We start from the raw sequence: 14337 nt of genomic DNA, 5'->3' as shown, positions 1-14337 counted from the left end.
TTCTCAAAAACCGCCATCTGCCATGCACAACTAGTTCCAAATCAAGGGTTTGCTCTTTCCTTTTTTTCTAGTGTAAGTAAAGTATCCCAGTTGTTGCCTCAGATGGTCTTGGTTTTATGCCTTAGCATTTAACTTCTAGATCATGTCATATATATAGTGTCATACATGCAATGTTTAGATAGACAGTATGTAAATAGTTTGGGTATATATGTGTGCATATATGTGTGTGTGTATATACATATGTATATACATATATATATGCATATATAATACACACACAATGTGTGTGTGCGTGTGTGTGTGTGTGTGTGTGTGTGTGTGCATTTCTCACCATGAGGAGTTCAAGTGGACTGCACAGGCCTAGGTGTGAATTCATCTTGTACAAGAGGTATGATGTCCTGTCTTCACTCTCATTGAGTTGCAATTTCCTCTGGAAAATTAGGTTAAAATTAACCCCTTCTAAACAGCACTACTGTGTGCATTGGTCAGGAAGAAATGCTACAGAAATGTAGCTGCAGTCCAAATTCAACACACATTTGGAACATCTGTACTGCCCTGTGACACCCTTTTACAATCAGGGTTCTGGGGAGACTCGCTCTGCAGCTACACTGATTCCTCTCCTTGTCCGCTCTTGATCTCTGCAGCCCTATGGTCAGATTCCAACTGTGATACTTCTGACCTCCTTGAGACATGAGCCCTTTCACAGTCACAGAATTGTGACCACAACTACATTTTCTCTGAAGTTTTAGTAGTCTTGTCCCTTGAGAAGATGAATTATCAGTGAGAGGGACAAAACAGCTTGTTAATAAAAGAGCACTGACCCAATTGTACATTCATGTGACAATTTGCACTTGGTAGTTTCAATATGCCCTACAATTTGAACACTCAAAACATTAGATGCCAAAAGAAAAACTCAGTGTATTTGAGAAAAGAAAGGAAAATATGTATTTGGCTTTGTTTATAATGTATACAGGCGTGTGTATGGTGTGTGTATATACACATATACAAATACACACATACACAAACATGTTATATATTTACTTTTTATATATTTTATAATGATATATTTTCTTCTATTTAATTATGGTATATATTCATATTATGTTAATAATATGTTAACATATTCACATTATGTTATACATATAATGTTAATGAGAACTAAGTGGAACTCATCACTACAGTTAAGCATTTTACTTCTTGGTTGCTAAGAACTCATGTGAAATATTGATAAGAAGTGGCTTTCAACATGGTTAAGGAAAACAAGCAAGTATTGTCTGAATTAGAAAAATGAAACTCATGTTGTAGAGCAGTGGAGTTTTTGTATCCTTGGGTTATTCTTATATTATTCTCTTTTGAGGAAGAGCAAATCTTACAGTATATGGATTTGTAAATCAATAAAAAATGCATATTGAATATCTTAAATCTGAAGCATCATAAAATCCTTACTCCCAGTTAACAATCCAGTTAGTTTGCTTCCTCTGAAAGCATTTTAGACATATTTTTACTCGTTTATCTGACCATGATGCACCCAACCCATCAATATCTTGGCTAATGCCACCTAGATTGAGCTTTTCAAAGAGGCATTTATTTTCAAAAATAGGTTGTATTCTTCTATGAAATTTATCAGCTCCAATTTAGGAAAGACTGTAGTCACTGAGAGCACTGAGAGATTGAAAACAGCCCTAAGAGTTTCTCCCATCCATGCCTTATGTTTCTTTCACAACTCTTACCTTCACACCAAATGAATAAACAAACAAACAAACAAATTAAGTTTATTCAGTCATCTCCTCCTAGTGTTGACTCAGGGAAGAGTTTGTTAGGATATATATTCTTCCAGGGGCACCTGGGTGGCTCAGTCAGTTGAGTGGCTGACTTTGGCTCAGGTCATGATCTCACTGCTCGCAAGTTCAAGCCCTTCGTAGGGCTCTGTGCTGAAAGCTCAGAGGGAGTCTGGAGCCTGCTTCAGAATCTGTCTCTGTCTCTTTGCCCCTCCCCTGCTCGTGCTCTGTCTCTCTCCCTTTCTCTCTCTATCTCTCTCTCCAATATAAAATAAAAACATAAAAAAAAGAATATCTATTCTTCCAGCACGGCTACCTTACAGAATTCGTTATATGGTTGCATTCGTTATATGGTCCCTGAGGCCGAAAAGAGTAGGATGTGGTTAGTACCACCATTTACCTCACAAATTAGATCCTAATTCAAATGTAGGACATTCTACTTCCTATAATCCTATTTGAAAAAAAATTTGACCAAATACTAAAAAAGCATTTTCCTTGACCTTGAGTCTTTGCAAGCGATATTTAGATTTAAAAATTTCTGAGTACATATTCAAACATTCATACACATTCATATATGGATATTTTGTGGCATTTGACTAATTGCTACTTGCTTTTATATATATATATATATATATATATATATATATATATATATATATATGACTATGTATATTAATGGCTTTAAAAATAAATGTTAAATGATAAAATTCATAACATATGCAGAGAATATATGCTTATGCATACATGAATAAGTAATAAACACCCATGTATCAGTTTATCTACCATCCAGACTAAAAGATATAGAATAAAACATAAATATGACTTTTAAAATTTACTGCTAACCACTTTCATACATTTTTTAATTTATCACTTCATGTTTTTACACTTTTTACTTTAAAAAAATTATTTATTTATTTTTTTTGAGAGAGATAGAGAGAGGAAGAAGGAGAGGGGTAGTGGGAGAGGGAGAGAGAAAATCCTAAGCAGGTTCCGTGCCCAGCACAGAGCCCAACTTGAGGCTGCTTTGGATTCTGTGTCTTTGGATTCTGTGTCTCTTCTCTCTCTCCTCCTCTACTTGGGCTCTGTCTCTCTCTTTCTCAAAAATAAACATTAAAAAATAAAAGAATGTGTGACTATCCTTAGTCTTTCACTCTGTCATACTTCTGAATTAGTTTATCAAGATACACACACACACACACACACACACACACACACACACACATAAAATAACTGTGTTGGATTTTGACTGAAATTGCACTGAAATTTTAAGTAAGTTTAGCAGGAATTCACTCCTTTTGATTTTGGGTCTTCCAACCCATAAACATAGTATATAGATTTATTTAGCATTCTAGATATCTTAAGCTGTTTTTAATTAATTTTCTCAAAAATGTCTTGTACATCATTTCTAGATTTATTCCAATTTACTTATTAGTCTTTTTTGAAGATATTATTATTGAAAACTTTAGTTTCAAACATATTTTCTAACAGTTTGTGGTGGCATTCAGAAAACCGCCTTTGTATATTGATTTTAGATTCAGAAATCTTACTCAGCTCCAGAACTAATTCTAATAATCTGTACATTTTGGGGGGCTTTAATTTATTGATGATCACTTCATTAGAAAATAATGAGAATATTTTTTCTTTCTAATCATTATGCCTTTTATTTCTTTTTCACTAGCTACATTTTGTATATTGGTTTAATGCAGAAAAAAATTAGGCTTATTGAAAATAGATATTTAAATGGTAAGTGGAAATCTATAGAACATGAAAGAAATATAATTCAGGATCTAACTAAAACAATTATCACAAAGATATTTTACAAGCATGAAAAAATATTTTGTAAAACATTTAGATGAAATCACAATTCTGGTTATTTTTCCTTTCTTTTTCTTCTTATTTCTAAAGAATTCTCTCCACCTTAGAGACAGATAAACTTCTCGCAAGCCATCGACCTGTAGATACCTGAACACCTTACTTCTCTTGATATCTCATTTAGAGATGCCATTTTTTTCCATTTCTTTCTCAACACGTTCACTTCAACTAAACCTTAACATCTGATTATACAACCAAAGTAAAGCAGTAGGAAATGATATTCACAAAAGAGCCTCATTTAACTTCTCAATACAGTGCCTTCGACCAGAACAACATGCACTGGGAAGAGGTAGAAATGGCAAACAAAGGACAGGAAATAGAACCACAGTCCTGGGACAACCCCAGAAAGGGAAGGAATCATGCAAACCCACCCTTAGGTTAACTGGTATGACCAGTGAAAAACGACCTTCCAAGTGCAGGTACAACATTTTATTGCCTCCCAGGGAAAATAAAAGAGATGCTTAGATATGCTCCCCCCAACCCCATATTTATATCTGACAAAAAGGCTCGGGGGGCAAAACTATCATATCCTAGGTTAAAAAGAGGCACTCCTCAAAGGACACTGTGGGAAAGCACGGAAGCTATACTGTAATTGATAACTTGGTTTTCTCATATTTTTGTCTTTGTGTTGGAGCAGCACGAGCCCGTATCTCGAATGCACTTTTGTGTAACTGCTTCAGACTAATTAGAACTGAAGGGATAAAATTTTTTATTTATTTCAGTTTATATGTGCTAAGGCACAGAATCAAAAGGTCCACCGTGCTGGGAGGAATTCTTTCCCTGGACATTCATTTGAAGTTCCTGTTCAGTGTGTGAATGGAGCAGCGAGGGGGGCGCAGGTAGCATTTGGCCTCAATGACATAACTGGCCACAAAAGCTCATGTCGTTCGTGTGCCCAAAGCTCAATGAAGCCGAGGCAAGCCTGTATTCGATCAGACACGAGTGCTAACGGAACGCCTCTCTAAGATTTTTAGAATAAAAATTAAGAACATTTTAACCTTTGCACGAATTTGGGATACAGGAGACGTGGGGAGATACAACATTTATGAGCGTTCAGGCTTCCACATTTTCTTCTTCATACAATGCCACTGTCAGAAACCCGATGTAGCTATACAGTGGCAATTGGCTCTCTCCCTCATATTTAAACCTTCACTCAGGAGAAATCTGATGAGTTATTATGTGCTACAGTGAGAATGGGATATAATCTTTACCACGTTACCTACTCTCAGGAGTATTTACACGTTATTAAGAAAGATGACCATTCTTAAGCTAAAGAAATGGTTATCTCCTATTGCCACCCACAGGGGCTGAACTATGTGAACGAGTGTCCCCTCACGGCTGACCTTAAATAGAAGGTGAGCACAGGCCCCCCCACCAACCCCATGCCATCCTGCAGAAGGTGGGGGCTAAAATCATGCGAACGTGGGTCACCACAGCCCCTCAGGTGGCTGTCACCATCCTCTGTAGGCTCTGCAACTGTGGAGGTTTTTAAAGACTAGTTACTACAAGGCGGTCACACTGCAAGAATGAGTCGCAGGCATTGGAGTGTGACACTGGCCCCTCTGGTGTGTGGCCATTCAGCTCCTGTCCGATGACCTTACCAAAAAAGTGTTTTAAAAAAAAATCCCAATTTCATTAAATACAGCCCTTCCAGAGACACTTCTACTGGAGGCAAAAGAGGGGCAAAAACCGTTTGCATTGTGGATTTGTTGTGTCTCCTTATGAGATAGGCTTTTAAGCACAGGTGGGTCAAGTTATTCATCTTCATATCTGCTGTTCAGCTTGGCCGGGCAGAGCATCTGCCTCAGACGTAACAAACTGGGTTTCAACAATGACAATGGTCCCAATGCCACAGCTCAGTATACGGAGCCCTCCCCGGTCTGGCCGCTGCCCGGTTCTCCTCCTCTTCTCCACAGGGACCCAACGCTTCAGCCACTCCCAGCTCCCCGCGGGTGCCCTGTGTCGTGCTCACGTTTCACAAGCTGCAGTCTTCTGCCCGAAATACGCTCTCCTCCTTCCGTGCCCTGAAAAATTCTATTCATTTTTCAAGCTTCAGTTTATTTTTTTTAATTTTTTTTAACGTTTTTTATTTATTTTTGGGACAGAGAGAGACAGAGCATGAACAGGGGAGGGGCAGAGAGAGAGGGAGACACAGAATCGGAAACAGGCTCCAGGCTCCGAGCCATCAGCCCAGAGCCCGACGCGGGGCTCGAACTCACGGACTGCAAGATCGTGACCTGGCTGAAGTCGGACGCTCAACCGACTGCGCCACCCAGGCGCCCCTCAAGCTTCAGTTTAAACGTCCCCTCTTGTGAGAAGCTTTTATCCTCTCCAACCCCAGAAGATCTGATTACACCCTTTGGTGTTCCATCCCTGCGCGCATCCCCACTTCTATTATAGGTCTCAGCCTCACTGGTTTACAATTGTTGATTTTCACATCCACCCCCTGGTCTGTTCCCCTGTCTTATCATCTGTTGCAAACCCTGGAGGACAGGGGCAAGAGCTTTTTCGTATTTGTATCTCAACACAGTGTCTGGCGGTCACTCACGTATTCATCCAACTTGCTAGCAATTATGGAGCGCTGAGTATGTTTGAGTGATTACACCAGGCAGCGAGAGCAGGGAGAGGGCCTCCCCTGACCTCATAGAGGATGGTGTGTGGGGAGGCTGGAGAGAGGCAGCCAGGGGACAGCAATAGCCCACGGGAGGCCACGCCAGCCATGGAATAGGTCTGGGGACTAAAAGTAATGGAAGCACGGTGAAGGGCTGAAGCAGAGGCTTAACATGACAAGATTTACTCTACTGAAAGATTCTGATAAACACCACATTCAGGAGAGTGCTTATGTCCAGGGAAGAAAAGTGGGGAACACGTGGAGAAAGGTAAAATTTAATTGTGTTTGTTTTATACCCACCCCCCCCCCCCACCTTCAAACTGGCTATTGGGTACACAAAGTTTTCTATATTATTATTATTGTTTTTTTTTGGTACAGCTGCAATATTTTAAAAAAAGTGTAAAGCTTATTCAGGCAGAGTATAGACAAGGAGTACAGAAGACATACTTAAAATAGGGTGAGAGTTCACTGCCTCTTTCAATAATTTGTGGAAAGATGAAATGGGCGTCCACTAGGAATGAGGTGGCCAGAAGTAGATACATCGAAGGTTTTTCAGAAGTCAGTTACTGTGCAGATGTTTTATTGCATACATGAGGAGAGTGCCGAGGAGGGAGTCAAATGAAAGATGATGGTGCCATGTACCAAGATGGGGAGAATGGTGGAGAGGAAAAGCTAAATCCAGGCTTAACAGCTAGTTTTGGAATACAAGTGTGCAAGCGACCCAATCCCATTCCTGTTGCTCAAGTGCAGCGGGGAGCATCCCAACAAAAGAATCACATGGCTGTTTCCCGTCACTGACTTCATTCCCCTGTTGAGTCCGTTGTTTCTGAGTTAAGCCCTTGTGCACTGAAGCGGGAACCTTGGGGATCTGCCATAATCAGATTCCTCTGAAGGATACACACCATTTCAAGGCTTGCAAACGGAGGGATTACCTGCTAATTTAACCATGAAACTGGATTTGTAGCTCTGCCCCAGATAAGGTGAGGATGCACAGACACACATAGATCAACTACTCTTCAGGGAACTAGAAAAATCGCGTCCAGGGTCACTTATTCCACGCTGTCTTGTCATCTTCTGAGGTCTAAAGAAAACCTTAAGTAGAGGCCAGCGTATATGACAAAGGCATTAGTTTCCTGCTGACGACGTATTTGTCCACGGCATTAGTATTTCACGAGTGGTATATAAAGACACAGCAAATACATTCCATGTTAAGGATTTTCTTTCCAACTTACCACGCAGACCTCTCTTTGGAATAATCTAAGGCAGCATAAGTATTGACATAATGTTAGATAAATACAAGGCAATGAAATCTGTATACTTAAAAATCTATGAAACAGAACTATATAAATGTTACACTCTGACAGAAGTCTTGTTCTGAGGGTTTCCAACCTAATACAGATGACCAAACACGAGAGCCAAAAAAGCTGAAAAGGTCACTAAAGATCCCCACGGGAGATTCTCCCACTGAGTTGGGAGGTAATGGAGAGAAAAACATGGAGTCAAATGCAGGGGAAGATTTCTTTTTCAGGAAAAGAGTAATAGAGACTATTCAATGAGCAGTGGAGCTATTCAAAATCCAAAGTCAGCATAGGGGACTAGTGAAAACGAAAACAGAATTTGAACTTCCTTTATTTTCATAAGTGAACCTTTTAAGTTCATACCTCCATACTGTTCAGCCACTGAAAGACTCAGTGGAGACTGTCAAATAAAATTCTAGTGATAATCAGAAGGTTGTGATAGAGAATTAGAAAACATGTAAAGGTGTATGCTAGGATCTGTGAACTTTCTAGATATCAAATTCTTGTCAGATTATTTGCCACCTGGGAACATTCACTTTGTTATGAGAGAGGGTAAGCATGGGATTGGCACTCTGGGATCTCACGGAAAATTTACAAAGACAGTTGGTTGTTCATTCCGTTTTTAAAAAAAAATTGTGGTGAGAATGCCTAACATGAGATCTGCCCCCTTAAAGTTTTAAGTGCACAATACAGTAGTGTTAACTAGAAGCGTAACATTGTGCAGTAGATCTCTAGAGCTTATTCAACTTTGCATAACTGAAACTTTTCTAACCAGTGGACACTTCTAACCCCCTCATCTAGCTTCTGGCAACCACCATTCTACTTCCTGCCTCCATGAGTTTGACTATTTTGGATACCTAATATAGGAGGAATCATGCAATATTTGTCCTTCTGTGACTAGCTTATTTGACCTAGCATAAAGTCCTCGAGGTTCATCAATGTTGTTGCATATGGCAGCGTTTCCTTTTGTAGGCTATTCATCCATCCTATGTGTAGATCACTTTCTCTTTATCCGCTCATCTGTTGACAAACATTTAAGTTGTTTCTACACCTTGGCTGTTGTGAACAATTCTGCAATGAACATGGGAATGCAAATGCCTCTTTGGGATTCTAATTTCACTTCTTTTGGATACTCAGAAGTGAGATTGTTGGATCATATGGTACTTCTATTTTTAATTTTTTGAGGAACTCCATCCTGTTTTCTATAGCAGCTGTCCATTTCACATTCTCACCAACAGTATGCAAGGCTTCCAATGTTACTACATTCTCTCCAACACTTGTTATCTTTTTTTTTTTTAATAGTAGGCATCCTAACAGGTATGAGGTGATATGTCTTTATGGTTTTGGTTTGTATTTTTCTGATGATTAGTGCTGTTGAACATCTTTTTGTGTACCTGTTGGCCATCCGTATGTCTTCTTTCAAGAAATGCCAATGAAGACCTTCACCCATATTTTACATTGAGCTATTACTCTGCTACTGAGTTGTGGGAATTCCTTATATATTTTGGATATTAACCGCTTATCAGGTATAAAACTTGTAAATATTGTCTCCCATTCTGTAGGTTGTCTTTTCATATCACTGGTGGTTTCAATTGCTGCACAGAAGCTTTTTAGTCTGCTGTGCAGTTGACCCTTGAACAGCAGTGTGGGGGTTGAGGGGCACCTAACCCCTGTCCAGTTGAGAATCCATGTATAAATTTTGACTCCCCAAGAGATTAACTTCTAATAGGCAACCGTTGACTAGAAGCCTTACCAATAACATAAATAATTAATACATATTTTGTATGTTATGTATATATTATATACTGTATTCTTATAATAAAATTAGCCAAAGAAAATGTTAATAATATCATAAGATAAAATACACTTACAGTACCATACTGTAAAGAATCTGTGTATAAATGGCCCCACACAGTTCAAGTTCAAACTCATGTTGTTCAGAGTCAACTGTAGTCCCAATTGTTTATTTTGCTCTGTGCCTTTGCTTTTGGTGTCAAATCTGCAAGATCATTATCAAGCCCAATGTCATGAAGCTTTTCTCCTATGTTTTCTTCTAGGAGTTTTACAGTTTCAGACCTTATGTTAAAGTCTTTGATCTCCTGACTTTTGTGTATGGTGTAAGCTAAAGGTCCAATTTCATTTTTTTTGCTTGTGGATATCCACTTTTTCCAATGCTGCTTGTTGAAAAGACTATTCTTTCCTCATTGTGTATTCTCAGTACCCTTGTTGAACATCAATTGACTGTATATATGTGCATTTATTTCTGGCTTTCTATTCTGTTCCATTGGCTACAGTCTATCTTTATGTGAGTACCATTACTTTGTAATATATATATTTTTAATTTTTTTAAATGTTTTTATTTATTTTTGAGACAGAGAGAGACAGAGCATGAGCAGGGGAGGGGCAGAGAGAGAGGGAGACACAGAATCCGAAGCAGGCTCCAGGCTCTGAGCTGTCAGCACAGAGCCCGACACGGGGTTTGAACTCACAGACCATGAGATTATGACCTGAGCCAAAGTTGGACGCTTAGCCGACTCAGCCACCCAAGTGCCCCGTAATATGTTTTGAAACCAGAAAGTGTGACACCTTCATCTTTGTTTTACTTTCTCAAGATTGTTTGACTATTCAGAGTCTTTTGTAGTTTCATATGAATTTTAACATTTTTTTCTATTTCTGTAAAAAATGCAATTGGCTGGGGCGACGGGATGGCTCAGTTGGTGAAGTGACTGACTTCAGCTCAGGTCAGGATCTCATGGTCTGTGAGTTTGAGCCCTGCGTTGGGCTCTGTGCTGACAGCTTGGAGGCGGGATCCTGCTTCAGATTCTGTGTCTCCCTCTCTCTCTGCCCCTCCCTCACTCATGCTCTGTCTGCCTCTTTCTCAAAAATAAATAAACATTAAAAAAAACATAAAAAAAATGCAATTGGCATTTTTCTCTACCATTGGCAGAGATGGCATTAAGTTTGTAGATTGCTTTAGTAGTATGGACGTTTTATTTTATTTATTTTTCAATGGATGTTTTTATTATTTATTTAACAGATCACCAATGTTGTCTCCCTATCCCTCTACAATTAAAATTTCATCTTTTTTCCATGATGAGTAGTAAAACAAGGACAAAGTTAATCAGAATAAGCTACTTCAAAAAGAGAAGCTAACATAGCGCAGTTTCTTCTAAAAGGCAGAATAGAAGGATATGCCCTCTAGGATGCATAATCACCAAGTGATTATAAGTTACTAAGGAATTCAAATGGCATCTTGAAGGATGTAGGCAAATCCAGGGTGCAGTAAAGAGGAGCTGAGATGCTGTGCAACTGCTTAAGGGCTCCCGGCACTGCATCTCTTGGCTACTAGCTGAATCTTGACACGAGGGAAGATTTAGTCAATGCCAAGTGGAGATGTGGCAGGTGCTACACAAGAGATGTGTTGACTTAGGGGCTGTGCACAGGAACCAAAAGGCAGGAAAGTATTAAACACTTCTGACAGCATCCACCCCAGGAAGGACTTTGCCTTCCAGGAGCTCTAAACTGGCACCACCCCCAGTGCTCACATGGCTGACTTTATCCTCTGTGTTCCATTTGGCCCAGTAAGGGGCAGTGTCTCCACCTCCTAGGATGGGGATGCATCTCCTGAAAGCGGCTTTCACCACCTCATCTATGAAGGCTTTGGTTCCTTGGCCAAAAGCTTCCCATTCAAATATGCCCACAGGTCCACTCCACACAATCTGCTCAGCCTGAAGAACTGCCTCAGCATACTTCTTGATCCTCTCAGGACCAAGGTCCAAGCCCATCCCACCAGTAGGTGTGCCAGAGGCTACAGTGGCTTGGCCAGTCTTGGCATTCTCATCAAACTTCTCAGCAGTGACAAAGTCAACAGGCAAGGTGATTTTCACACTGTTCTTCTCAGCTTTAGAGATGAGGACTTTGCTGATCTTGCCTCCCTCTTCATCAACAGAGAAGTGCCAATCTCCATGTTGTTGAGCACCTTAAGGAAAGTAAAAGCCATTCCACCACCAATAATCATCTCATTGACTTTGTCCAGTATATTGCTGATCATGTGGATATTGTCTGCGACTTTAGCTCTTCCCAGGAGGACCAGGAAGGATCAGTCTGTGCTCTCCAAGGCCTTGCAAAATGGCTCGGCTCCTTCTTCCTCAAGAAATGTCTGGCCCTCTGTGGCATACTGACTCCCACCATGTTGCTGTGGGCTCAGTGAGTCGTGCCAAAGCATCGTTGACATAGACGCCCTAGCTTGGAAAGTGAAAAGTGAAGCTTTGAAGGCTTCTATTTTGGCTGGCTCAGCTTTAACCTTATTCCCAGAAGCATCTTTTCCCTTCCCTTCTTTCTCCACATGGAGGTGGAGGTTCTCCAGCAGGATGACAGACCCAGCAGCTGGGTCAGCACAAGCTTCCTCCACTTCTGGGCCTGCATAGTCCCTCAAGAACAAAACATCTCTGCCCAGCAGAGATCGGAGTCCTGTAACGTCTGGCTCCAAAGAGTACTTGTCAGGCAGGGGGACACCTTCATGCCAGCCCAGATGGCTCATAAGAACAACTGACTTAGCTCCATTGTCCAAGCAGAATTGGATGCTTGGGATGGCAGCCTTGATTCGCTGGTTAGTTCTTATCTGGTTCCTCATAGGGACGTTAAAGTCCACCCTCATGACTATCTACTTCCCCTTCACATCCAGCTCGTCCAGAGTCAGCCTGTTAGAAAGCAACATCTTGGCAATACAGTGGCAATGACGCTGACAGAGCTTAAGGGGTGGAGAAGAAGGTGTCTGACGTGCTCTCGAGATACATGCGGAATGCAGAGTGTCCTGGGCCACTAGTATGGACATTTAAAAAACATGAAGTCTTCCGATCCATGAACACATGGCGTCTTTCCATTTATTTGTGTCTTCTTCAGTTTCTCTCACCAGTGTTTTATAGATTTTAGTATACAAGTCTTTCACCTCTTTGGGTAAATTTATTGCTAAACTTATTTTTTTCTTTCCAATGCTATTATATGTAGATAAATAAATATGGATATATATGTAAATAATAATAATAACAATATATAAATATAAATAGCAGAGGTTTTCCTCCCTCTGGTTATCTTTTCAGATAATTTGGTATTAGTGTCTAGAAACTTTACTTATATTTGTATGTCAACTTTATCTTCTGCAACTTTACTCAATTCATTTATTCTAACACTTTTGTGTGTGTGTGTGTGTGTGTGTGTGTGTGTGTGTGTGTGTGATCCTTAAGGTTTTCAACATATAAAATTATGTCATCTGCAAACAGAGATAATTTTATTTCTGTCTTTCCCATTTGGATGCTTTTTATTACTTTTTCTTGCCAAACAGCCCTGGATAGGAAATGTGGTGAATCACATTAACTGATTTTCATATACTGAAGCATCCTTCCATCTGAGGGATAAATTCCATTTGGCAATGGTTTGTGCTTCTTTTCATGTGTTTGTTTGCTAGTATTGTGTTAATCAGGAATAATTTTCTGTATTTTTCTTTTCTAGTAATGTCTTTGTTTTGGCTCTGATATCATGGTAATGCTGGACTTACAGAATAAGTTTGTAAGTATTCCCTCCTTTTTCCATATTTTGGAAGAGATTGAGAAGGATTAGTGTTAATTCTAAAATCTTTAGTAGCGTTCACCCATGAAGATATACAATCTTTTTCTGTGCTGTGAGTTTTTTTTTTTTTTTTTGATTACTGAATCAATTTTCTTTTTTTGTGGTTGTTAATTGTTTTAAACATTTATTCATTTTTTGAGAGACAGAGAGAGGCAGTGTGAGTGGGGGAAGGACAGAGAGAGAGGGAGACACAGAACGCAAAGCAGGCTCCAGGCTCTGAGCTGTCAGCACAGAGCCCAACACGGGACTCAAACTCATGAACCGTGAGATCATGACCTGAGCCGAAGTTGGACACTTAACCAACTGAGCCACCCAGGCACCCCAGGGATTCAATTTTCTTACTAATTATAGATATGTTCAGATTTTCTATTCCTTCATGATTTAGCCTTGGTAGGGTTCATGTTTCTACGAATTTATCCATTTCTTCTATGTTATCCAATTTCTTGGCATATAATTGTTCACAGTAATTTCTTATGATCCTGTTTATTTCTGTGACATCAATTTTAATATTCCCTTCATTTCTGATTTTATTTATTTGAATCATTTCTCTATTTTTTCTAGTTAGTCTAAAGTTTGTCATTTTTTCTACTCTTTCAAAAATCACTTCTTAGCTATGTTGATATCTCTATTGTTTCTCTGGTCTCAATTTTATTTCTGCTCTAATCTTTATTATACCCTTCCTTCTGATAACTTTGAGTTTAGCTTGTGATTTTCCTAGTCCCTTGAGATGTAAAGTTAGTTTATTTGAGATCTTCTTTTTTAATGTAGGTGCTTAGAATTATAAACTTCCCTCTTACTATTGCTTTTGCTACATCCAATAGTTTTGGTATGTTGTGTCTTTGTTTTCATTTGCCTCAAGATATTGTGCAATTTCCCTTGGATCTTTTTGTTTGGCCCATTAGTTGTCTGAGAGTGTGTTTTTTAAAGTCCACATATCGGTGAATTTTCCAGTTTTCCTTCTTACTATTAATTTCTAGTTTCATCCTACAGTGGTTGGAAAATATGTTCAATATGATTTCAGTCTTTTAAAATACATTAAGACTTCTTTTGTGGCCCAATATACGATCTATCCTGGAGAATGTTCCATGTGCAATTTTCTTAAGAAGACTGTGTGTTCTGCTGCTGTTGGGTAGGGTATTCTGTATATGTCTGT

General features: G+C 39.4%; 1 protein-coding gene and 1 pseudogene across 4 annotated transcripts in view; both read right to left on the bottom strand.

Annotated features, from left to right (window-relative positions):
* Positions 1-14337, bottom strand: part of PLXDC2 (plexin domain containing 2) — a 446499-nt gene that overhangs the window by 139920 nt on the left and 292242 nt on the right. The window lies entirely within an intron of this gene.
* On the bottom strand, positions 10553-12493 carry LOC102971402 (annotated as a pseudogene).

Source organism: Panthera tigris, chromosome B4 (assembly GCF_018350195.1).
Source record: "Panthera tigris isolate Pti1 chromosome B4, P.tigris_Pti1_mat1.1, whole genome shotgun sequence".
In the NCBI taxonomy this organism is placed as follows: Eukaryota; Metazoa; Chordata; class Mammalia; order Carnivora; family Felidae; genus Panthera; species Panthera tigris.
Note: the sequence above shows the minus strand (reverse complement) of the source record. Positions and strands in the feature narration are given on the sequence as shown.